Source organism: Camelus ferus, chromosome 11 (genome assembly GCF_009834535.1).
Source record: "Camelus ferus isolate YT-003-E chromosome 11, BCGSAC_Cfer_1.0, whole genome shotgun sequence".
NCBI lineage: Eukaryota > Metazoa > Chordata > Mammalia > Artiodactyla > Camelidae > Camelus > Camelus ferus.
Window position 1 is genome coordinate 58,133,141 of NC_045706.1, and position 24,433 is coordinate 58,157,573.

General features: G+C 42.2%; 1 pseudogene; it reads right to left on the minus strand.

The window, feature by feature from the left end:
• Positions 1 to 2,734: 2,734 nt before the first annotated feature.
• Positions 2,735 to 24,433, minus strand: part of LOC116666856 — a 99,953-nt pseudogene continuing 78,254 nt past the window's right edge.

A 24,433-nucleotide genomic window follows, 5' to 3' on the forward strand; every position in this document is an offset into this window, starting at 1 on the left:
CCTGTGCGTGAGGGTCTGTTTGTCACCATGTGTGTTTCAACTCAGTGCTGCCTCTGATCTACAGAAGCCGAGGGCAGCAGTGGGGGCTGACAGAGGTCCTTTATTCTATGCATCTTTTCATCCCTGGCTACCAGTTAATCATGCCATCCCCTCTGCAGGCTTCATGACAGGTGTCTGCACCTATCTCTGCTGAGGACTTTCAAGACTATTGCTTTGCAATGCACTCTTCTTTTCAGTGCCCTTTCTTGCTGCTGGTCCTTAAGTCATATAGGATGAGGGACAGAAATTCCTTGTGCAAATAAGATGACTGTTTTCTTTCTACCCGTTAGCCTCTTGCCTACTTCAGCATTGGCGGTGATCTGTGCAAGGCACATGTGTGGTCAACATTAATGGAGATCCTACTTTAGAAATGCAGTGATGGTCGCCCAAGGAGTTCAAGAGAAGACGTAGTTGGGCAAAGTAGTGTTCTACTTTTATGACATGAAATACCAAGTGGTAAATTTAACATGACCAGAAAATGAATTCTCTCTCACATTTTCCTGTGTATCCTGGTTAAGACCTGAATCTGTGGTCATCATCAGTGAAACACAGTAATGACTTACAAGAGAGTCACTGGAAGTCAGTATTCACAATTGTCATGACAGATGATGTAACAGCATGAGCAAGGGTGTAACCAGGATTAACTAAATGGAATTAGGGAACTTTAGGGGCAAAAACACCTGTTATTTCAATATATTCAAGTTCCAAGAGTCATAGCCATGGCCTCGTAATTCATAAAAGTGTTACTATCTTTGTGTGTGTGTATGGCAGGAGATATGAAATTAGCTAGGAATGGTGCATTTGACAATAGAGAGCATAAAGCGATACTTCTTGGACCTTAACAAGAAGAGATGGCATGTTAATTGGACAACAAATACATAAAGAACCATGTGCCCAAATATACTCATGAAATTATTACTATAGTAATGACAAGGAACATAGCCGTCACTCTTAAAAGTTTCCTTTTGCTACTTTGTGGTCCTTCCTTCTGCTCTTTCTAGACACTCAGCCTCTTTAGACAACCACTGCTGCCTATCAAGACAGGCTAGTTTGAAATTTCTAGAATTTTATATAAATGGATTCATATGGTATGCAGATTTCTTTATAGGAACACAGGCTGCTTTTACTTCTTTTAGGTAAATACCCAGGAGTGGGACGGCTGCCTTGTTCCGTAGCTTTAGTTTGCATTCAGCAACTCTCCGTTTGTTGTATTTTTCAGTTTCATTCAGCTCAGAATACATTCTAATTTACCTTTTGATTTATTCTTTGACCCATAGTTTATTTAGAAGTGTGTTGCTTGGTTTCTAAATATTTAGTGATTTTACAAATATCTTTCTATTATTGATTGCTAATTTAATGCCATTATAATTAGGGAACATACTTTGTATGATTTAAATTCTTTAAAAATTACTGAAGCTTGTTTTATTGCCTGGAATATGGTCTTAGGAAATACTCTGTGCTTAAACTTGAAAAGAATGTGTCATCTTCTGTTGCTGGATGGACTGTTTTATAAAAGTCAGTTAGGTCAAATTGGTTAATAGTGTTGTTCAGTTTACTGTATCTTTACTGATTTTCTGCTACTTGTTTTACCAGTTATTGAAAGAGATGCGTTGAAATATCTGACTAAAACTGTGGATTTGTTCATTTTTCCTTGCAGTTATACCAGTTTTTGCTGCATTTATTATGAAATTCTGTTACTAGATAAAATATCTCTTTTTGCCCCTGGTATGCTTTTTTTTTTTTTTTTGCTCTGAAATCCTTTTCCATAGTGTTTGTAGCATGGTGTGTCTTTTTTTTTCATTCCTTCACTTTTAGCCTTTTTGGGTCTTTATATTTTAAGCAGATTTCTCATAGGCAACATATATTTATTTGATCTTGCTCTTTAAAATCCGGTTCGACAATCAGACTTTTATTGGAGTATTTAGACCATTTACATTTAATCTGATTAGCAATATGATTAGATTTAAAGTCACCAATTTGCTATTTGCTTTCAGTTTTTCTCATATGTTCTTTATTCCCCCTTTCTTTTTTTCTGCCTTCTTGTAAATTGAATGTATTTTTAAATTTCATTTTTGTCTCCTTTGTTATCTTTCTCTTTGTTGTGTTATTTTAATGGTTATCTTAGTATTTATGGCATACACCTGTAACCTATAACAGTTCTATCTTCAAGTCTAATATTATACCATGAGTAATATAAGAAGCTTATAACATTATACTTTTATTGTTCCTCTTTCAACCTCTGTGCTTTTTTGTCAAACATTTAATTTTACATATGCTATAAACCACCTAATATGTTATTACTATTTTTTTTTTTACTTTAAACGGTGGTACTATTTTAGACATATTTAAATAATAAGAATTAAAAAAAAATATTTCCCTACATGGTTAGCATTTTCAGTACTCTTCATTCCTTTATGTAGATCTAGATTTCTGTCTAGAATCATTATTCTTCTATCTTAAAAAAACGTTCTTTAACATTTATTGCAGTTTTGTTTTTTGTTTTTTGCAGTTTTACTGCAGGTCTGATATTGGATTATTGCTGATAATGGATTATTTCAGGTTTGGATGTCTAACATTTAAAAAAATGTTTTGCCTTCTCTCTCTCTCTTTTTTTTTTTTTTTTTGCAAAAGAAAACATTTATTCTTTTCAAAATGTATATACGTTGCCTTACGAAGTAGCATGTTGGAGTTGGCCTCAGGAAACTTGCAATGAGCCTTCTTCTATAATTGACCAAGTTAAGATTTCGTGCAAGAGCAAGTCAGCATTTCCACCTTGGTGGGCTCTGTGTCATCATCCTGGAGCCGCTGGGAGTCAGGCTCTCCACTCACTGGCCTTCCTGAGGTCAAGTCCCCCAGACATCTCCTCAGCTCGTATGTTTGCTCTGCTGAAAAATATCACCTGTTTCTGTTCCAGAGTGGGCAGGACATATGTTGGTAGTGTCATCCAGGAAGACTGAGGGGCGATCTGAGAAGTCATGAGTGGCAGGAGGAGAGGAGTGGCATCAACAAAGCGCTTCCCCCTGTATGACCAGTAGAACTCAAGGTGCCTTCCCAGGAAGTTCAGTCGACCACTGAGCTTCATGGCTGGTCCCAGGTGTCAATGAGATCCAAATGGGGTAAACAGCCTCGCTCACAGTAATCCCTGAGGAACCTGCCTGACACCAGCTTTTGCCTTCATTTTTGAGGGACAGTTTCAGTGTTACAGAATTTTAGGTTGACTTTTTTTGTTTCTGTTTCTCTTTTTGTGCTGAAAGAATGCTGTTCCATTATCTTCCTGGTTGCACTGTTTCTACTTAGAAATCCATTACCACTTTATCTTTGTTTCTCTTTATGTACTGTATCTTTATTTCTCCAGATGCTTTTGAGATTTTTGTGTTTACCATTGGTTTTCAGTAGTCCTGTGCAATAACACAGTTTACTTCATATTTCTTGTGCTTGGACTTAATTGAACTTTGTGAATCTGTAGATTTATAATTTTTTTTATCAGTTTGCAAAAATTTCGGCCATTATTTCTTCAAATGTATTTTGTCTTTCCATCTGCTTTCTCTTCGTTGAGGACTCCAATAACCTGAGTGATAGCCTGTGTGAAATTCTTACACAACTCACTCATGCTCATTTTTTTTTCAGTACTTTTTCCCTTTGGGTTTTAGTTTGAACGTTTCCGATTGACATGTCTTCAAATGACTAGTCTTCTCTTCCCACCTCCCCAGTATTAGACCCTTTGAAGGGATTTTTCAACTCAATTCTTCTACCTTATTAAACATATGGAATACAACTATACTATTTGTTTTAATGTCTTTAATTAAAGACTTTTAATTTTATCAACTCTATCATTTCTGGTATGTTTTGATAGGTTTATCTTTTGGTGTCTGATAGATGAGCTCATTTGGGTCATATCTTCTTGCTTCTTTAAATGCTTGCTGATTTTTGGTTAGAAGCTAGGCATTGTAAATGTTATCTGTTGAGTGCTGGATACATGCTCTCACAATTTATTCTGATAAGCGGTTAAAATAATTGGAAACAGTTTGATACTTTTGGTTCTGGCTTTTAATCCATGTTTGGCAGTACCAAATAGATCAGCATTTAGTCTCAGGCTAATTTCTCCTACTATTGAGGGGAAACTTTGAAGTACTCCACTGATGTCTACTGAATTATAATGTTACTTGCCTTTCTTGTTTCGGTGGGGGAGCCTATCACCCAGTAGTTTATGAAGGAGGTAAAGTATTTGAGAATTTATGTATCTTAAAACATCTTTTTTCCTCTACTCTTATATTTGGTTGATAGCTTTTCTAGGTATGCATTCTAGTATGAATTGGAAAAAGTTCTTTAAGGATCTAAAGGCATCATTCTATTGTTTCTATCTCCTAGTGCTACTGTTAAGAATTCCAAATTCATCTGACTTTTGATCCTTTGTCTGTGATATTTCTTTATGAAAGCTTATATAATCTTCTCTTTGTCCTCACTCTTCTAAAGTTTTATTACGCTGAATCTGAGAGTGTGTCTATTTTTATCAGTTCTCCTGGGCATTTGGTGAGCCCTTTCAATCTGAAAAATCATGACCTTTAGTTCTTGGAAATTTGCTTGAATTATTTTGCTGATCCTTTTCTCCCATTTGTTTTCCTGGAAATCATATTATTTGGATGTTGGATCTTTTGATAAGTGAATTGTATGTTTAAAAATATTTTCCATCTCTTCCCTTTTGCTTATTTTCAATGTCATTTTAAAACTTATCTTCCAATCATTCTATTGAGTTTCTTTGTTTCTGCTGTCATGTTTTCCACATTTCCAAAAGTAACTTTTTGTTTTCTGATTTTATTTTTTCCTTTATCATATCCTATTGTTTTTCTTTGAATGGATGCAATATCTTCTTCCTTTCTGCTAGTTTCTCTTTCCTGTTTAGTTCTCTGTATTCCATATTAGAGGCTTTCCCCCCATGTTTGATAGCCATTGGCTGTTTGTTCAGGTTTTAAGAGTCAAGTGGCTTAAGAAATGAGCACAAACTCTAAATACTTAGGTGTGGCTTCTGGACTGTGTGCTTCTCTGTAGGATGGTCAGCCTGAAGACTCTGTTGTCAGGGTTGTTAGTTTTTTCCCCTTGGGCTAGTCAGGTTCTCCCGAAAAGGCTCTTCCCACCTCCTGCTGGGAAGGTGTGGCCTGGTTGCCAGTGTTTTGGGAACCGAGAAGAAAGTGGGTGATCGGTGTTTAGTATGCACTGTTCCCTAATATTTCTGTTTCCTGTGTGCCCTCTGCCCCTGACTGTGTGTGGTATTCTCTTGTTCACAGAGAGTTTCTTTTATTCTTTCCAGAGAAAAAGTCTTCAGACCAGCTGAGGGGGAGAAGAGGTCATTGCTCACTGGTGTGTAATAGCAGTGAGGATTTATTTATTTATTCGTTCATTCATTCATTCATTCATTCATTCATTTATTAGAATTTATTGTGTGCCAGGCTTGGGTATATATACCTTATAAACCTAGCTTAGAAAGAGGGAAAAAGTGTTAATGTCCCATTTTTTCAGATGCAGAAACTAAAGCACAGAGTGGTAAAGAAACATGCCCAAGACTTCTCAGCCAGTAAGTGGTCAGCTGGGTTGGGTTCCTTAAGGGTCACCTTGAAAATATTGCCCTGTCAGCTCAGGATCCAACAGTTACACAGTTTACAGATGGTCCTCCTTTTCTTAGCCATCCCCACCATTCTACCTTCCTCTTGGAGGTGATACACAGTGCTGCCCATTCCTAAGTCTTTTGAGGATTTTGCATTCTTATCTGGATCTTTTTTTTTTTTTTTCCCCACTGTTGGCTTAGAATTTCCAAGTTGGTTACCCCTCACCCATCTGCTTCCCAGCCTCCACAATTAGGCAGGAATCATCTTTTCTTCTCCTGGTCCTTTTGATTGTATTCTTTTTGAACAAAATCTCTTTGCTGTAGTTTTAGTGGGCTATGGGAGAGGGTGCTTTGGAGGCAAATGCTCAATTTGCCATCTCTGTGAGGTCTTGAGCTGGAAGTTTCTACCACCCTGGTGGCACACAGATTTAGTTTGATTTATAGGTTATGGAGGAATGAATGTTTCTTTCAGCCCTAAATTTGTGGCTAGAACTTATCCCATGTTGATGTGCTCTGATATGTACATATTCTTATACTTTTGAGAAGTTCATATATGTCTCTGTGATGTAGACATTTTGGGGACAATGGGAGTACTTCCTAAACAGAAAGTGGCCTGATCCTAGACACCCCGCCCCCCAGCCCCCCGAACTACCTGATCATGTGAAGGACATTAACCTCTAGTTTGAGCTTTGTCATTGGCAAAAATCCTCTTTCCTTTAGGAAGGAAGTTGGGCCAAGAAGTTGGCATCCTTCTGCCCCTGGGATGCTTGATATTTTTGAGTCAGTTGTGATATAATTTCCTCCCTTTAAAAAAAGTTTCCGCTCTGATGAAAGTTTCCCATGGGTACCCCTTTTTGTTTCCAGGCCACAATGACAGGTTCTGGCCAGCTCTCGGCTCCTTTCCACCCTGTTGGTCTGAATGGCCAAAGCCTTGGTAGTTTTGTAGCTGAATCAACATCAGTTAGAGCCGCTCAGTGACCTCGCACTTGGAGCAGCCGCCCTGTTATGCATGGGGCACACAGAGATGAACCAGCCAAGTGCCCGCAGTCCTGGAGCTAGGGATCCAGTGGGGCAGACAAACAGAGCTCACTGTCGCACTAAGAAATGTGTGCTTTGCTAGCAGTAAAAATAAAACGTGCGGGAGGGAGCATGGGGAAGGGGTGGTGAATTTTACCTGGAGAAATGAGGCAAAGCTTCACGCACACTGTGACATGTGCATCCGTTCTCAAGGGGAAGTGTGACAGTCCTAGGCTATGGAAATAGTGCTGGTAAAGTGGGTGGTGATGGAGAAGGAGAGAAGAGGGAGAGCAGGCGGTAAAACAGTAGTGTTGCTGTTTTCCTGCATGTGAGGAGCAGAGATAGGGCGTGGGTGGGTGTGGGGTTGTCCAGACAGAGCAGAGAAGGCTGCCTGAGCAAAGTCCGGTGCCCTGGTGGAAGCCATGCTCTAGAGTTCCATTGCCCAGTCTCCAAACTTTGCTTTCTCACTTACTGACTCTGATCCCAGGAAAGAGGCTTCAACATTCCTCAGTTTCTTTATCTGTAAAATGGGACTAATTACACCAATCTAACCAACTGATCCACGTCAGTGCTTTTGCATAGCATGTGGCTCGTGGGATAAGTGCTCTAATGTTACCTCTAATTTTATCTGCCGATCTTTCCTTCCTTCTGTACCCCTATCTACTTCTCTTTCTGTCCTTTCTCATTCTACAGAGGATTGGGCAGAAGGAAAAAGATTGAAGAGCTCTCAGGGACAGTAGGATGAGTTTAACCTCAGACATGATGAGTTTACTATACCAGTGGGACGCCCTGAGTGGAGATGTCAGAGAGAGATTTCAAAATTTGGTTCTAAATGCTCAGACTCAGAGAGAGGTCTGAATTGGAGATGTGGATTTGAGAGTTGCAGGTAAAGTCAAAGGAGGGAATGAGATGAAACTTGGGGGTGGAGGGAGTGTGAGAATGGAGAGGACTGAGCCATCATCACCCTGAGGAACACTTCCATTTCAAAGCAGTAAGAGGAGTCAGGGAAGGTGTGTTAGTGTGTCAGGGCTGCCAGGACAATGTACCACATATTGGGTGCCTTAAACAACAGAAACTGATTCCTTACAGTACTGGAGGCTGGAAGTCCATGATCAGTGTCTGACAGGATTGGTTTCTGGTAAGAATCTTCTTCCTGGCTGATCGATGGCCACCTTCTTGCTGTGTCCATGTGTGGCCTTTCCTCAGTGTGTATACGTGCAGAGAGAGGGTGCTCTGGTGTCTCTTCTTATAAGGGCACTAATCCTGTTGGATCAGGGTCCCACCATAGCACCTCATTTAACTTTAATTACCGCCAGAAAGGCCCGGTCTCTATTACAGTCATTTTGAGGGTTAGGGCTTCAACATATGAATTTCAGTGGTGGGGACACACACAGTTCAGTCCATAGCAGAAAGTGACTTGGAAAGATGGGGAAAAAAGCTGAGAGAGGTAAGGGGAACCAACAGGGAAGCAGGGAAGAGGCGGGTTTATGGACATACAAGGCCAGCAATATCAAATGATCCAGGAATAAGAATAAGAATAAGAATAAATAAAATGATGTAACTATTGTGGGCAGAGCCCTTTCCATGTGTTAGCATGTAATTCCTCACATCACCCCGTGCTGTCATTCCCATTGTAGGGTTCTGGAAACAAGCAGGCATTGGCTGCAGTTGTACAGGGAGATGGCGAAGCGCAGAGAGAGAGGCGAGCCTGGCACGTCTACACCGCCGTGAGGACCGTAGGTCCTTTTTGACATGTCGGTTGGATACTCATAGAAAAGGTGACTCCGTAGCTTTGGGAAGCCCAGCATTCTGTGTTCTCTGGCATCAGAGTGCGTGTGCACCACTTCAGATCTTTTCTGATTCATCCTCATTTTGTTCTAGCTGCACCTCTGGCCAGTAGCTCTGCATGGACTCTGCAGGTGGGGACAAGCCACGGATGCCTCGTCTCAAGCATACACCTGTGTCTTCCACTGCCTGCTGTCACCATGGGTCTTACTCTGAGCCTACACAGGTTGATGGGAAAGATTTCCTCTTTCCTGAGGCCATAATACAAAGGAGCCAGCATCACCCCCATCTGGTGGCAGCCAGCCTCATCTCTCCTCTTGGCTTTCTCTGCTTCTTCCCCCTTGTCCCTGGCAGGCTCCCTGGGTTTCACTTCCTAATAAAGTAATCGCACATTAAGGCCTCTGCCCCAGTGCATATTCTTTTTGAAAAGATGCTAAAACTCCTAGAATAAAACATCCATTCCTTTGGAGATTCATGGTATATCCAAGTATTATATGGTTTCTGAGAATTCTTCCAGGAACCTCTCTGAGTAATGCAGAGAGCTCTAAACTCTTTACATTTTGAGATTTAAAAGAAAATATTACAGGATTTCAATTCCAAGTATTCTAGTGTTCCATAGGACACAGGCTGGGTTTAGCTGGTGTAGTTTGCTCTGAAGGGCAAACATTTTCCTGTAAAGGGCCAGGTAGTAAGTATTTTAGGCTTTGCAGGCCATGAGGTCACTGTCCCAACTGCTCAGCTCTGCCATTGCAGCACAAAAGCAGAGACAAGTGGGCATGGCTGTGTCCCAATAAAACTTTATTTACAAAGTCAAATGACAGACGGAATTTGGCCCACGGGCTGTCGTTTGTTGACGCCTGCTGAGAGAAATACAGCTGTGACTGGAAAAAGAAAGAGGTTGGTGGCTGGTCTGGGAGAGACAGCAGAGCTGGTGAAAAGTACCAGGAAGCTGATGCCTCTCTCCTCTCACGGCTGTATGTCTCTCATTTTGCTTCCTGTGCCCCCTGAATCCCTCCCTCTTGTCAGCAAGCCTGGAACACATCCTCTCGCTTTGCCCGTCATCTGTTTTGCGTAATCGAGGTAGAGCAGGTGGTCAGAGTCACACCACTTGATGGTGAAAAATGCACACATTTCAGGAGTCCTCTGCCCTGCAATATCAGGAGTTAACGAAATCCTATCGTTCCTGCCCATCAATGGCATCGATCTTACGGCTCTGCCACCTTGAGCGTGCTGTTTGTCAGGATAATGCATCTTGGGGAGATTTATGGGACCAGGCCAGATGGGAAGGGGCCTGAGCAGTTTTACTCACCTCCATCTGAGTTGTGGATGCCTGTAAACCAACCTTTCTGGTGCCGAGCATCAAGTGTGCCTGGCACGTCCTAATTGTTAACGTTTTTCCTTGTATAGCCAAGATAACAGGAATGTATCAAGAGGTTGATTTCAGCTCCAATACACAAGGACAGAGAAGAGGAGGACGTGCAGCAGGGGAGGAAAATTCGCAGGAAGTCAGCACCTGCTGATGTCAGATCCCTTGGTAGAAACTTTATACATGCAATCCTCAGGGTCCTCAAGTAGGTGTCATTGTTTTTATCCTTCCTAAGAACCAGAGAGGATATGTATTCTTGCCCCAAGTTGTGTAGCTAGCACTCAGGGCAGCCGGAAATAAAATCCCAGACAGACAGCACTAAACCCTGTGCAATTCTTGTTACCCCTCCCCGAGTCACGCCTCCTCCTTAGCAAGTCCACCCATGAGCCATAAATGGAAGCCCCCAGGCACTACAGTCAATCACCTCCTTGGATGAGAGAATACGGGACACCACTGTCCAGTGTAGGCGCGTTCTACCATTTAAGCATGAAAGCAAAACCCACTTCTGATAGTTAAGCACCACCACCTGGCCTCTGTGGCTTTGTGGGGAGGGAAAGGCTATCATCCCCGTGGCTATTAGTGGGCTGAGATCCGTGACAGCCTCTCCAGCTATCAGCCCCAGGCCGCAGAGGAGGGCCATATCTGAACTTCTTAGTAAGTGCATTCCTGGTGACCTTAATGATTAGGTGTCCCAAAGGCCTTCTGATAGAGCATAATCCTCTGCTGGTCTTTTAGCTTCAGATAATGTACCCATTCCAGCACGCCCACCTCCTGATCCTTTTAATCCCTTCCTGTACCATCTGCCACAGAAATTCAGGCATTTCAGCATCACTCAAAGTGGGCCGTTGCTTTTTCCATCCTTCTAAGAATCACCTAAACAGCAAGTTTGTACCAACCCCTAGGTTCCTTGCAGGATTCTGAACTCTGTATCTCTTGTCCAATCTTATACTCTGGCCCCTTTGAGCACACTGAGAACCCAGTCTCACAGATACTCCCCCAGCCCCTAGCTGGGTCATTCAGTTCCCCTAGGTGTAAGTGATTTCCTTCTTTCTGAATCTCAGAACGTCCTTTGCTGGATTATGGTAATTTTTATTGGTCTATCTTCAAGTTCACTGATTCTTTCCTCTATCATCTTCATTCTGATATTGAGACCATTAGTGAGTTTTTTCAAATTACAGTGATTGAATTTTTCAATTGTAAGATTTCCATTTGATTCTTTATATCTTCCTTTTTTTTTTTTTGCTGTGACTTTCTCTTTTTTTTTATTTGTTTCACAAATGTTAGCAATTGCTTGCTGGAACATTCTAATAATTGCTGCTTCGGGTTCTTTGTCATATAATTTTAGCATTTGTTGTTGGCATTAGCATGCAATGACTTTTCCCCCTGTAGGTTGATATTTTTCTGGTTCTTTATATGTTGAGTAATTCTGGATTTTATCCTGGACATTTTGAATATGATGTTATGAAGCTCTGGTGTTTTAAAAAAGATTCTTTGGATAATATCATTTTTGTTCTAGCAGATCATCAACCTGTACATTCATGCTCACTTTTTGTGAGCTGTGGTTCCGAAGTTAATTCATCTTTCAAAGCTTTTGTCATGTTATTTGGAGTTCTCTCTCTCTTTTCTTCTTTTTTTTAACATTTTGTTCTTGAGTTATAGTCATTTTACAATGTTGTGTCAAATTCCAGTGTAGAGCACAATTTTTCAGTTACACATGAACATACATATATTTATTGTCACATTTTTTTCACTGTGAGCTACCAGAAGATCTCATTCATATTTCCCTGTGCTATACAGTATAATCTTGTTTATCTATTCTGCATATGCCTGTCAGTATCTACAAATTCTGAAACTCCAGTCTGTCCCTTCCCACCCTCCACCCCCTTGGCAGCCACAAGTTTGTATTCAATGTCTATGAGTCAGTTTATGTTTTGTATTTATGTTCTTTTTTTTTTAGAATCCACATATGAGCGATCTCATATGGTATTTTTCTTTCTTTTTCTGGCTTACTTCACTTAGAATGACATTGTCCAGGGGCAACCATGTTGCTGCAAATGGTGTTATGCTGTCATTTTTTATGGCTGAATAGTATTCCATTGTATAGATATACCACATCTTCTTTATCCAGTCATCTGTTGATGGACATTTAGGCTGTTTCCATGTCTTGGCTATTGTAAATAGTGCTGCTATGAACATTGAGCTCTCTTACATGCATGCTATCCCAGTGGTCAGTTTGAGTGCTGGGGATTTGTTCTATTCTCAGATTCTTTACTAAGTTGATTAAATCACACACACATGCGCGCAACTTTGGGGTAAGCCCAGGAACTGTGTGAGTGTTGCGTCTCTTTACTGAGCTCCTCCCTCGCTACACTTTCCTGCCTGTTACTCCATAGCTCTGTGGGTTTCCCGTTTCTAATCCTTAGGCCAGAAAGCTGGGGCTTCAGTTTCCAATCTCTGTTGTATGCTTCTTCAGCTGCTTCTGCCTTCAGAGACAAGCAGCAGGAGGGCAGAGAGAGAAAACGAAAAAGTAGGGGTTTGACCCACCCTCTTGGGACCAGAGCTCCATGGATTGCAAAGCATAGTTCCCCTCTCAGTGTTCTGGTTCCTTTGGACTCTTGCTGCTGCCACAGGAGATCACTTGGGGGCTGAGACACATGTAAATGCAAGGAAAAAAGGAACAGAAGATCAAACCCAGAGGACTTCCACACTCTCTCTGAGTACTGGAAATTCCCTTCACTGTTTGTTGAGCTGAAACCAAAGGGCTTGTCCTAGAGCTCTTTCCACACCCTGGCACCCAGTTCTGGATCTCAGGTTTTTGGGGCTGATGGAGTGCCAGAGGGGGAAAAACGGTAAATTTGCCATAAGTTGGGGAGCACTTTAGATTCTCGTCTTTTCCCCAAGTCTGCCTGCTGATATTTACTTTTCAGATTCCTCGAATAACTGCTCCATGCGTTTCGTCAGGCTTTATAGCTGCATTCAGTGGAAGAGCCAGGGTGGACTGTACTTAGTCTGTCTTCCCCAGAACCATAACTCCTATATTGAATTTTTTATTACAGCTATTCCATATTTTGTTTACTTTCAAGTTGTCCTTTTGTTCCAAGACCTTTTATTTGCTTTGCTTTCTTTCCTCTTTTAATAATATAAAATATTAATAAAATTCCTTTGACCAGGAAAATGCTTACTTCTGCAGTCAAGCTATGAAAAGAGAAGTCTTTTATAATTTTAGAAATAATTTTTCTATTTCTCTTGGATAGATTTGCTGTTGTCTTTTTTATTTCTGTTGTCATATTTCCGGTGATTTTCTGTTTTGTAGTAGTTTATTTATCGCTCCGTCTCCTAATGGGACCATAGTATTAGAAATGGTAAAACCACTGAAAGCACCTGTATTTCTCTCTGTATACAGTTGTGTTTATATCTCACAGATTGTGATACACAATTTTATAAAATTTACCTTTTCCCCCAAAATAGACTGTTGAAGCATTCTTAATTTCCATCTTGTTATTTAGACTAATGCTTTGCTTCTAGCTTTTTGCATGTATTAGTGTGTCCTAAGAATAAAATATATAAAATGTCTTCTTTTTAAAGTGCATTTGAATATTCTTGGTGTCTTATTGTTATCTTCCTTTTTGTATAGCACCTGTGGATACTGTAAGAAATGTTATATTTTTGCAGTTCTAGGGTAGTGAGTTGGTAGCAGCTAATAACATCTAGGTTGTTATTCTGTTTATTTCTCTACCTCCCAAACTGGGCTGTGATCATCTTGTGGGGAGGTGCACATGGCTTCTTCATTTTTGTATTCCCAGCAACCAGAACAGTCAGGTAGAACGTGGGTATAAGAAACATTTATTCATATTCTTTTCCATTGTGTTAATTTCTCTGACATTCTGTATGTATCTCAAATATTTTCTATTTTACTCATTTTTTTCCTGCAACATCAATTCTATTATTATCTACGCCAATACTGATTTAAATTGTTCCATAGTGAGATTTAAGTGTTTTTTTGAAGCTGCCATGGAAATATCTCATTATGATTTTAAGCTTTTTTCCTATTTGCTCAAATGTTCTCAGAGATCAGGCTTCTTGAGAGCCTGCTTTGCAATTTTGCTTTTGTTGCTCCTCTAATGGGAAAGACTGAATCATCCAAGTCCTGGGTTTGGGGTTGGGAAATTGTTTAAGGAACATTCTTAATCCTCAGGTCCAATCACAGTTGAGTGATACTGATTTCTCCGTGCTGCTGAACTTTGTAGTCTCAGTGGAAAAAGTTTGTTATTTCTGTCTTTTCAGCATAGCAGATGTTTCCAAAGATGGACTATGATTCATAACAAAGAGTTCTCTTCAATTTGGAGTGAGGACAAGAAAAGCATCGCTCATTTTGTACTTCTCCAGTAACAGGAGGAGGGCTGGGGCCCAGGCCAGTTGGTGCATCTTCCCCTTAAACCTCTCAGACAAGAGCAGATAGGCTCTGACTGGATCATGGCCTGGAGCGTGAGCTCAGTGTGAGCTACCAGGGTGAGATGTCTCAGTCCTGTCCTCGCTGTTCAGCTGTAGGTAGGGTATTTAAGTCCCGAATTGGTCCCAAGAGGTCAGGCCACAGCCAGTCTCCTCCCTTGACCCGATATCCCTCATGAGGTAGGGTTCCGGGCCTGGGCTGGCTGTTGGTGCCATCTCTTAATTCTCTCCAAATTTGGTAAGAAAGAGTATACTTTCATTCCAGAATAGGAATTATGTCAAAATTCTTGTCGAATGTTTTTGATGTTAACGTGGACCTTTCTCACTTTGACAGAAAGTGTCATGGATGTTTCAAGAGAAAATGGGGAGGAAGGGACTTACATGGATTCCTTCACAGTAATATCTTCCCCAATGACAATGTAATTTCTCATGTTAAATTCCTTACTTATTATTTTTATCTGAGAATCCTTTCTGTGTCGAGTCTGGTGCCTTCTTAGTTTCCAGGTGCATAATTAAAAAAAAAATTGGGGGGAGGTGGTAATTAGGTTTGTTTGTTTGTTTGTTTGTTTGTTTGTTTGTTTAATGGAGATACGGGGGATTGGACCCACGATCTTGTGCTTATGATAAACACACACTCTGCCACTGAGCTATACCCTCCCCGCCAGATGCATAATGTTTTGATGAAGTTTTCATCTTCTTTCACAGTTCTGCCCTTTGTCATCTTTGATCCTGTTTTTAAGTCCACTGTCTCATATTCTTTCCTATCCTTACAAAATTTCCCCAAAGGCTGAGTCCTGTGTGGTGACTCAGCCGTTCTCTCATGCAAAGCCATGAGTGGGGAGACTTGCATCATGTGTTAGCTTCTCCTTTCTTGATGCTGCATGGTCCTTTCTCTCACAAAGTTATGGTCTTTAGGAAGAAGAAGAAAATTAAAATATAACCATTGTCTTCACAGTCTTCCATTTTCCCTCAGGTCTCTAAAATCTCTAGATGTGCAGTAAATCTCCTTTTGATTTTATTTGCCCACAGGCAATATGGGTAAAATTCATGATCCATATGTGTGTACAGAACGCCTAACTCTCCATCATGTATCAGACTCGTGTTTCAGGAGGAGAGCGTATCTGTCCTACCAGTGCTTGGTCGTCTACACCAGGCATCTTGGTTACTATTTCACCAGACTCGGTCGGGCTAGTTTAAGCACTGAAGGTCAAGTTCTATGAGGTCTGTAAGCGTACCCCAGGAGCACGCAGGAACAAGAAATGTATATAAGCCCACAGGAGACTAGAGTCAAGACCTGACCAAACGTCCGGAGCCACGGTTATTCTCTGTTTTTCAGGGCTGCATAGCGTCACCTCTGTGCCTCTTTGTCATCCTTGCCTTCCTTTCTCTTTTGTGCCTGTGAGTGACACCAAATACGGTCATCTTTGGCTTAGGTTCCCATCACTTGCCAGTTCAAGTGTCCAGCAGAGATTGACTACTACCTCCAGTATCCAAACCTGTGGGGGAAGATTCATTGGCCCAGATTGGGTCCAGTCAGCTGGGTCTTGGAGCAGTGCCAAGGTGCATCTCTGCAAGGGGCGTGGTAGTTCTCAGAAAGAGGGGTCATTTATAGGCTGGAAAGACATCACAAAAGGGGTCTGCCACCATGTCCCCCCATAGGACTTCCCTGAGTACCACACTGTCCTGGGCATGGCAAGTGTGTCTTCTCTCCAGTGCGTCTACCTCGCTCCTCCTTAGAGTCTGGAATGTTCCTATTTCTCCAGAATTCCTGATTCTCTTTCTCCAAGGGCAGAATTCTGAATATGTAGTTTTAGCTCTAAAATGGGTCATAATTTCTTCATTCTTTAATCCTTCTCTGTATGCCAGTGCCCTCATCTATAGAAGTAGACAATGATACCTATGGCTCTTGGGAAATTAAATTTTAAGATCATGTATCTAAAAGTACCAGGAGAGTGCTTGGCAGTGTGATGTGTACTCAGACAATTTTGAGCCTTCCTTTCTTGTATTCTTGCTCTGGTCACTGATTTATCTCTTGCTCTTAGGAATATTTTTTTCTTCTTTGTGGCTTCCTTTCTTTAGTGCTTTTTATGACAGCACATTGTCTTTGCCAAGCCCCCTGTCTGTGGTTTGCAGAATTCTGCTTCTTGAAAATTAAAATAGCATTTGGTGATTTCCAGCCTATCAGAAACTTTCCGCTTTACTTTCATTTCTCAAAGATCGCTGACAGAAGCTTGTTGATTCCATTTGAAAATTCTCCTTGTACCTTGAGCTCTACTGTCGTCTGCCAAGAGATCTGAAAACACTAAGAGAACATGGATGCCTTTACAATTTCCTAATGAATTTGAGGCTTTAATTCTCTCAGAGTGGCTTAATCCTATTTCTTCCATTCTAAATACCATGCTCTCAGAGCAAGAGAAGCAAATGGAATGTAAGGGGGTTCACTTTCCTTTATCCATCTATACTCCACAGTGGGTCCCAAGTTTACCTCTTCCTGGGACTTTTCCAGGCTCTCAGAATAGCTGAGAGCCTTATTGAGAGTCTTACCATTTTGCAAACTGCAGCTCACCCTGGTCTGTTTTTCACGTTTCTGTTCATCAGCTTTGATCACGCTCCTCCTTCCCATCTTTTGAGTTTGTTCTTTTACAATCTGAATTAGCTACTGCTCAGTGGGCAGATTCAATGATTTCTTTAAATAACAGTCTGATTAGTTGACTGACAAAATGATGAACTTGTTCCACATCCAATTCCTGGGAGGTTTTGAGGCTGCCAAAGCTGCATTGTTCTAGTCATTACCCACTGCATTTTAGTTATTTAAAATAGCAGTTGCTTGGGGGCAGGGGCCAAGCCTCATCCTTTTTTCTTCACCTAGAATAAATCCTGGCCCCTAAAGGTAATAGTATCTTCCATCTAACTGTGCTGTATTAGGTGGCCAGGCACTTTACATGTATTATTCAGCCATCACAGTGATCACATAGAAAAGATACTGTTACATCTCCATTTTTATGGATGAGACAACTGTAATGTAGAGATGTTAGTTAACAGGCCCAAGATGCTATAAAGTGATGGGGCCGAGGTTCAAATGCCATTGGCCAAACACCAGGGCCAGGCGCTTAGCCTCTACTCGGTTCTGTCTTGCCCAGTGGATGCCCCCAGTGTGACCGTAGGATTGAGTTCTCCACCTCTTCTTTTTCACTGGAGTCACAGTTTTGAGAATGATCTTCCTTCCAAAAGTATCATGACTTAGAATCCTGCCTACCCTTTCTCTGAAATTTCTGAAATCTGCCTTCTCAGATCTAGTGCATACCCTCAGCTTTGCCCCACTGATCCTCTTTTGCTACTATGAGATGATATGATGATTTTCTCCTACATTTCTATGATTTCTTCTTCATGAACCATTCCTTCTTGGTGGTCGGAAGAAAGTTCAGATCACTTCCTTTACCTCGGCCACTTCTCTCTCCAATTCAGGACCTTTTGAGTATAATAGATTCTTACATCTAATTGTGCCCAACTTGAGTTCCTTCCATTAAGACATGGTGGTAGCACATGGGCCTATTTCCCACACTATTTTAATTTCTCCTAGTATGTTGTGTGTTTTGTTTGGCAGATGCTGAAAGCAGTAAATGTCATGACCTGAAGCAACTGTTTCTTCGAGTAAACTATGACTACTGTTGTTGTTTAAAAGCCATAGCTTCTCTCTTCTTTAGAAATTTGTTTCATGGGCTTTTTAAGGCATTCCTCTCTTGGACCTAGACCAATAACCATTTACAACACTTATCTCCCTGCCCTGCCCTTGGATTTTCAGGCTGAATTTTTCCCATGGGAGAGTACTGAAAACAATTCCAGCTACCTGTATACTAAAACAGTTCAAAGGCTGACAGAGGAATACTTGACGTTGGTTCAGAACTAAAGCTACGTGGTTCATCTTCCTTCTTCAGGTTGGAGATGGGGACCTACAAGGTGTCTGGCCACTAGATGGCAGTGCAAATAGTTATCGCAAAGTCTGTCCATCACCAGTGTTTCTAGACACCGACATAAAGAAACAGGAGAAAAAAGACCTGTAAACATTGGAGTTTTAAGTGAGAATTTAAAGTTTGTCGTTTTTGGAAAAATACTCTGGAAAACTTTTGGGGAAAAGGTGAATTGAAGCTATCATGTCTATACAGAGTTCAGCAATGGTAGTGGTGAGGGTACCACAACTGTGCTTTGAGAGAAGAGAGTCTGACCCATGTTATGTCGTGTGTATACACGACAAGATTCTCTGCTCACTTTAGCTATTTCTCTCCTGTTTCAGCTTTGAGTCTTCCTTCTGAGACCAGTTGGTCCCTGGATACAGGCTTGGGAATTATCACCTTGGCTAAAAGCTCACAGTTTTGTTATCTTCAATTTTGTTCCAAAAATCCAAATCTAATAATTTTGTATAATTGCCATGTCCTCTCTCTTTCCCAAATCAAACCTTCCCTGGGAAGATGAGGGAAATTGCCCCCCGGGCTTCTAGACCAACCACCTTCCTGTTGTAGACCCTACCCACCCATGGATCCTTGTTTCTCCTGGTTTCTTTTCTTGAAGCTCTGGTTCTGTGTTTGAGGGCAGCTTTATAAGCATGATTCCTCTCTGGTGGTTTGGAGTCTCCATTCCTTGTCTAGATCGTAAGTCTGTCTAGCTCACGTGCTCTCCATTCTGTTGAAGTCAGTGTTGCATTTCAGAGGTCACATGAGGGAGCTGGGGCTGTGGCTGCTTCCCCAGAAAGACAGGTTCTCGCTTTGTGGACGGTTCCTCTGGAAGCACCGCTCCATCTGGGCTGACCTTGGGATTCCACTCCTATGTGAGGCGGGCGTTAAAGAGATTCTTTACTAAGATACAGGCTTGAGTCCTGCACACTGCCAGGGACAAAGCACATTTCTCTGAGGTTTTCTTGGGACATATTTGTACTTTGTCTGAAAGGGAGAACTGCCGTGGGTGGTCCCACCCCATGACCTGCAGAATACAGCTGCAGGACTCAGAAGACAGAGACGATCCCGACGGTCTCAGTGCCCCCTGGTTTACCTATGGTGTTTGTCCCTAGCGATGAGACATTTATGGAAAGCAGCTGGCTTAAAGAGGATGCCACTGTGAAAATATGAAGAAAAATTGGCTATTTTCAGCTCTGCTATGCTTTAAAGCTTGGAAAATCAGGAGCCCCATAGAAGATTAACCCCATCTGTTTCCTGCTGTGCTTCCACTGGGCAGACTCTCTGAAGCCCCGCTGGCTGACTTTCATTAAGAATGTTGCCATCGAGTCGAATCAGACCCTGGCTCTGAGGTGCTTTTTACGAATATATTCTAAGAGGCTCAGCGGCAAACCGGTTGCGTTCGTCACGGCCAAGAAGGAGAATATGGTTTTGTTTGGTGATGAAATAAGATTGCTACTATCAGGGAAAATGGGAGAGGAGAGCATTTCTGATGAGAGTTTTTAGCGTGGTCTCAAGACCTCTGAATCTGCAGCCTGTAAGTGACTAATTGGATCAGCCCCAGGAGTCAGGACACGCCAGGGTTAAGCTCTGAATCATGCATGAGGACAAATGGTCTGGCTTGGCAGTCCCGGGCAGGCTCACCACGTTTTATACACGGGGAGAAGGAGAGAATCCAGAATTTATAAATCACATAGCAAAAATATTGGATAATTTAACTATGTTGTTTTATTTAATCTTAAACCCTTTGAGAAGGAGTACTCTTCTTATCGTCCCCATTTTATAAATTAAAATGCAGGTGCTTAGAAATATTTAGTAACTTGTTTAAGGTCACACTGCTGGTCAGTGGTGGAACACAGATCGGATGCTGTGGCCCATGATTTGGAGTAGATAGATCAGTGTGGATTGTCTTACATATGGCTTTATCAAAAGGTGACCCTAAATATAGGATCTGCTTTGCCACATGCACACACACAACACACACACACACACACACACACACACACACACACACACACACAGACACACAGACACACACACAGCAAATAATGGCCTCTAAGCATCTGTAGGGAAGGTGTGAGTCCTAGGACACAGATGGGTTTCTGAGAACAAATTTGCACTTAACCTTATGCCTTTTGCTGATAAGGTTACTGGATATGACAGGTTGTGGGGAGTGACCTTAATAATTGTTGCCAGGAATAGCAGCTTAGGTTGGGAGCCACTGCTCATGGACTGATTAGCAGTAGAATATTGCTCTGACTTTGCAAACATTTAATCACTTCATTTGACCCTTAACCCCTGCCTGGAACTCTGCCTGGGTCCTCCCAATGTGACTATATGATGCTCCATCCTCGACGTTCCTGGATGCCCGGCTCCGTGTCCCAGTTTGCCACATACGTCTATACCTGTTAGAGAGCCTCTCAGTTTTGGAGTCCCTTCTCTCTTCTAGTCTCTCCAGAGGGCTTGCCTTCCAAGTTCTTATATAAACCTTGGACAGGTGACTAGACAAGGGTAGTTTCCTGAGAAGGGAATGGGGTTGGCCTTGCATCCAAAGCAAGGCAGGGCAGGTGTGGCAAAGGGCAGGTGGCAGAGCTAAGTTTCCTGCACTGAAAGGGCAAATAACATTTTGATTCAGAAGTCAGCTGAATGAGGCCAAACATCCCCATGCCAAATCCAGGGACGGGGACACAGAAGGCACCACCTCAACTGGTTGATAGGGAGGATGTCCCTGAAGTGGAAGGGATGTAACTGTCACTGTGTGACAAATTGGCGCTAAATGTCCTGGCTTAAAACAGCAATAGTCGGTTTAGCTCAAGTGTTTGCCACTTGAGTAGGGCCTAGTGAGGGAGGGACGGAGGCCCAGTGCTGCAGAATCCCCAGCAGTTGGAGTGGCTCTACTGGGGCCTCGGGCTGTCCACCCCTGCGATGGCTCACGCATGTGGCTGGCGAGTGGTTGCTGACTGTTAGCGGGGGGCTCAGCTGGGCTGAGGGCTGGGGGCCTTGGTTCCTTTCTACATAGGTCTCTTGATGGCAGACCTGCCCCGACCAAGACTGCTTGGGTTCCTTTACAGCATGGTGGCCGGGCCCCCAGAGTGAGGGTTGCAGAGGACCAGACCCAGCTCCACTGCCTTCGATGACACTCACCTCATGCAGCCTCACTTTCGCAGCATTCTTATTTGTGGAGTCAGTCATAGAGGCCTGTCCACGTTCAAGGAGAGAGAACACAGACCTGTAAAAAGAGCAGGTGTGATGGAAGACATCGTTGCAGCCATTTTTGGAAAATGCAGACTGCCACTGAGGCTGGGAGAGGGGATGCAAAGGCGAGGGCAGACGGTACAATGTATTCCCAGGCCTCGAGTTCAGAATCTCTGATCTGACGACCAGTGAACGGATTGTTACTCCTTTTAAATGATTAGCTGATGCTAGGAGAGCTCAAGGAAAAGGGAGTGTGTTCTGTCTTAAGGGTATTAAAACTTTGGATGATAGAGGTAGCCCAGTTACTGGCTTATTCCTGCCCCGCTACAGCTTGAGTGCAAATAGTTGGCATTTGTCTTCACTCTGGTCTGGTCTGAGAGAAGTGGACATCTTCTCTCATTGGAGGGAGGGCACAGGAAGGGCTAAAGAATTTGCGTGGAACATCACCTGTGTGTGTGTGTGCATTTAAGTCTTCCAGAGAGTAAGTGGTACCATAGACCAGCTACAGCGCACGTAGACTGAGAGATGCTGTGAACGGTTAGCCCTCAGGACCAGTTCCACAGTGTGGGTGGATTTTCGCAGCGCTCGGTCACTGGACCAGAGGGTCTAAGGCCTCAGAGTGCACATGGCAAAAATGATGTGTTGGGCAGAGCCTTACAGGGGTTCAGCCGTGCTTATGAGCCTGGTGGAGTTTATCCTGGGCAGAAGGAGGCCTCAGGTAACGGATGTTTCCTCTTTGACTCATTGGTCCTCCTCTGTGGAACCTCATTGATCCGCATGGATTTAGCAAGCCACGAGGATGGGGTGGAGTTTCAATGTTTTAAAACTGTGAGGTGTGTATTTCTGTAAGCCTAATTGTGTGTTTGTTTTAAACGTGGGAGAAACACAATATGACAGAGAATATTGGGCTAGAGAAGCACACTGCTGTGAGAATGATAAATGTTGAGTGAATCTATGATGATACGGTCTATTTGCTTAAGGAACTAGTACCTCTCTCAAACAGTTATTGTGTCTCAATGGGGAAAATTGGCTTTCAGCGATGTTAAATGTGTCTGTACAAGAGAGGGCTTGAACCTGGTAGGGATAAATATGTGTGTACGCAGAGTAAATTTCACCTTAAAAATGTGATTTTCTTCCTAAGTCTTAACTACCCGAGAGAATATGATTCTGTGCTTTTTCAAGGCGGCAATATTTCTCTCAATGAGCCAACAAAATTAGAAAATTCAAGCATCAGCTGAATATAAAATAGTCGTGTAAATTGTAACTTCCTCAGAATTAGGTGTTAAATTACCGACTTTACATTTTATTTAATTATATTTGTCAGCCAGTCAGACAACAAGTATTGATTGAGAGCTTACCCTGTTTCAGGTGCTGGTTTGGATGCTGAACAGATGGTAGAAAAATAATGGAATCTTGGCTTCAAGGAGCCACAGACTAATTTGGTGAAAAAAATAACCATGCAAATAAATACAAATACATACACACACACACACACACACACACACACACACATGTTATATGTTCTATATGTTTATGTATGTGTTATATATATGGATATAAATCAGATGGTTTGAGGAACTGGTAAGTATTCTGAAGAAAATAAAAATTTGTAATATAATAGAAAATGATTGGGGAAAGGGGATTTTAAGTTAGGCCATCAAGGAGGGTCTCTCTGAAGGGTGACATTTGATTTTGGTATCAGGGTGATGTTGGCTTTGTAAAATGAGCTAGGAAGTCTTCCCTGATGTTCGATTTTTTGGAAGAGTTTGAGAGGGACAGGTGTTAAGTCTTTGTATGTTTGGTAGTATTCATCTGTGAAGCCATCTGGTTCTGGACTTTTGTTTCTTGGGAGCTTTCTGCTTACTGGTTCAGTCTCTTTCCTAGTGATCAGTCTATTTCGACTTTCTGTTTCTTCCTGATTCAGTCTTAGAGGGTTGTATGATTCTAAGAATTTGTCCATTTCTTCCAGGTTGTCCAACTGGTTGGTGGATAGCTGTTCACAACATTCTCTTATAATCCTTTGTATTTCTGTGGTATCTGTTGTTGTTTCTCCTCTTTTGTTTCTGATTTGATTTATTAGGGCCTTCTCCCTGTTTTTCTTAATAAGTCTAGCTGATGGTTTCTCAATTTTATCTTCTCAAAGCACTAGCTTTTGGTTTCATTGATCTTTTCTACTGTCTTTTTAGTCTCTATTTTATTTATTCCTGTTCTTATCTTTATTATTTCCTTCTGAAGAGTGACATTTGAGAAGGAAACACCTATTTGGAGATCTGGCTGGGGAGCACTGCAAGATCTGGCAGGATGAAGTGGGAAGCCTAGAAGGAGAGAAAGAAGGCCACTTGCTGGTGAAAAATGGGCAAATGGGCAAGGAAAAGGGAAGGATTTTGGAGAGGTAGACAGGGATGTAATAACACTGGGCCTTTTGGCTATTGTGGGGTGGATGTGTGTGAAGAACAGGCTATAGAAGAGCGACTTTGAAAGCAGGAGGCTCTGCAGTAATCCAGGTAAGAGGTGCTGGTGGCTTAGTCTAGGATGTAGCAACAGCCATGGTGAGTAGTGACATGAGGAGGAAAGGGGGTGCTTCACTGAGGAGAGTGAAGGATACTGACCCCACCTCCACGCATAGTGGTACAAGGCCTGTGAGGAGAAAGGTAGCCACCACTGAAAGGGCTGCAGGATATTTGGTATGAGTAGTGGATACCCAAGAGGTTCCGTTAAATCAAGAGAGAAAAAGGAAATCAAGCAAGTCAAGGGCCAAAGCCCTAGGAGAGTTTATTGATGATGGAGTGTGAGTTCCAGTGCTCATGGCTATTGGGGGTGAACACTTTGGGGTAGTGGCCTCTTTCCTGGAAATACAGGGTGTGGGTGGGTGCTGTGGCATTCAGGAGAGCAGGACAATGAAGGCTCTGGTTAGTTGTCCCTTCTGTGGTGCATGAAGGATTTCTCTGGGGGGAGATGCTATGTCTACATAATAGAACACATCCTAGAAATGTCTTTGCGCTAAGAGGAGGACCAACCATTAGGACCTGATTCCTG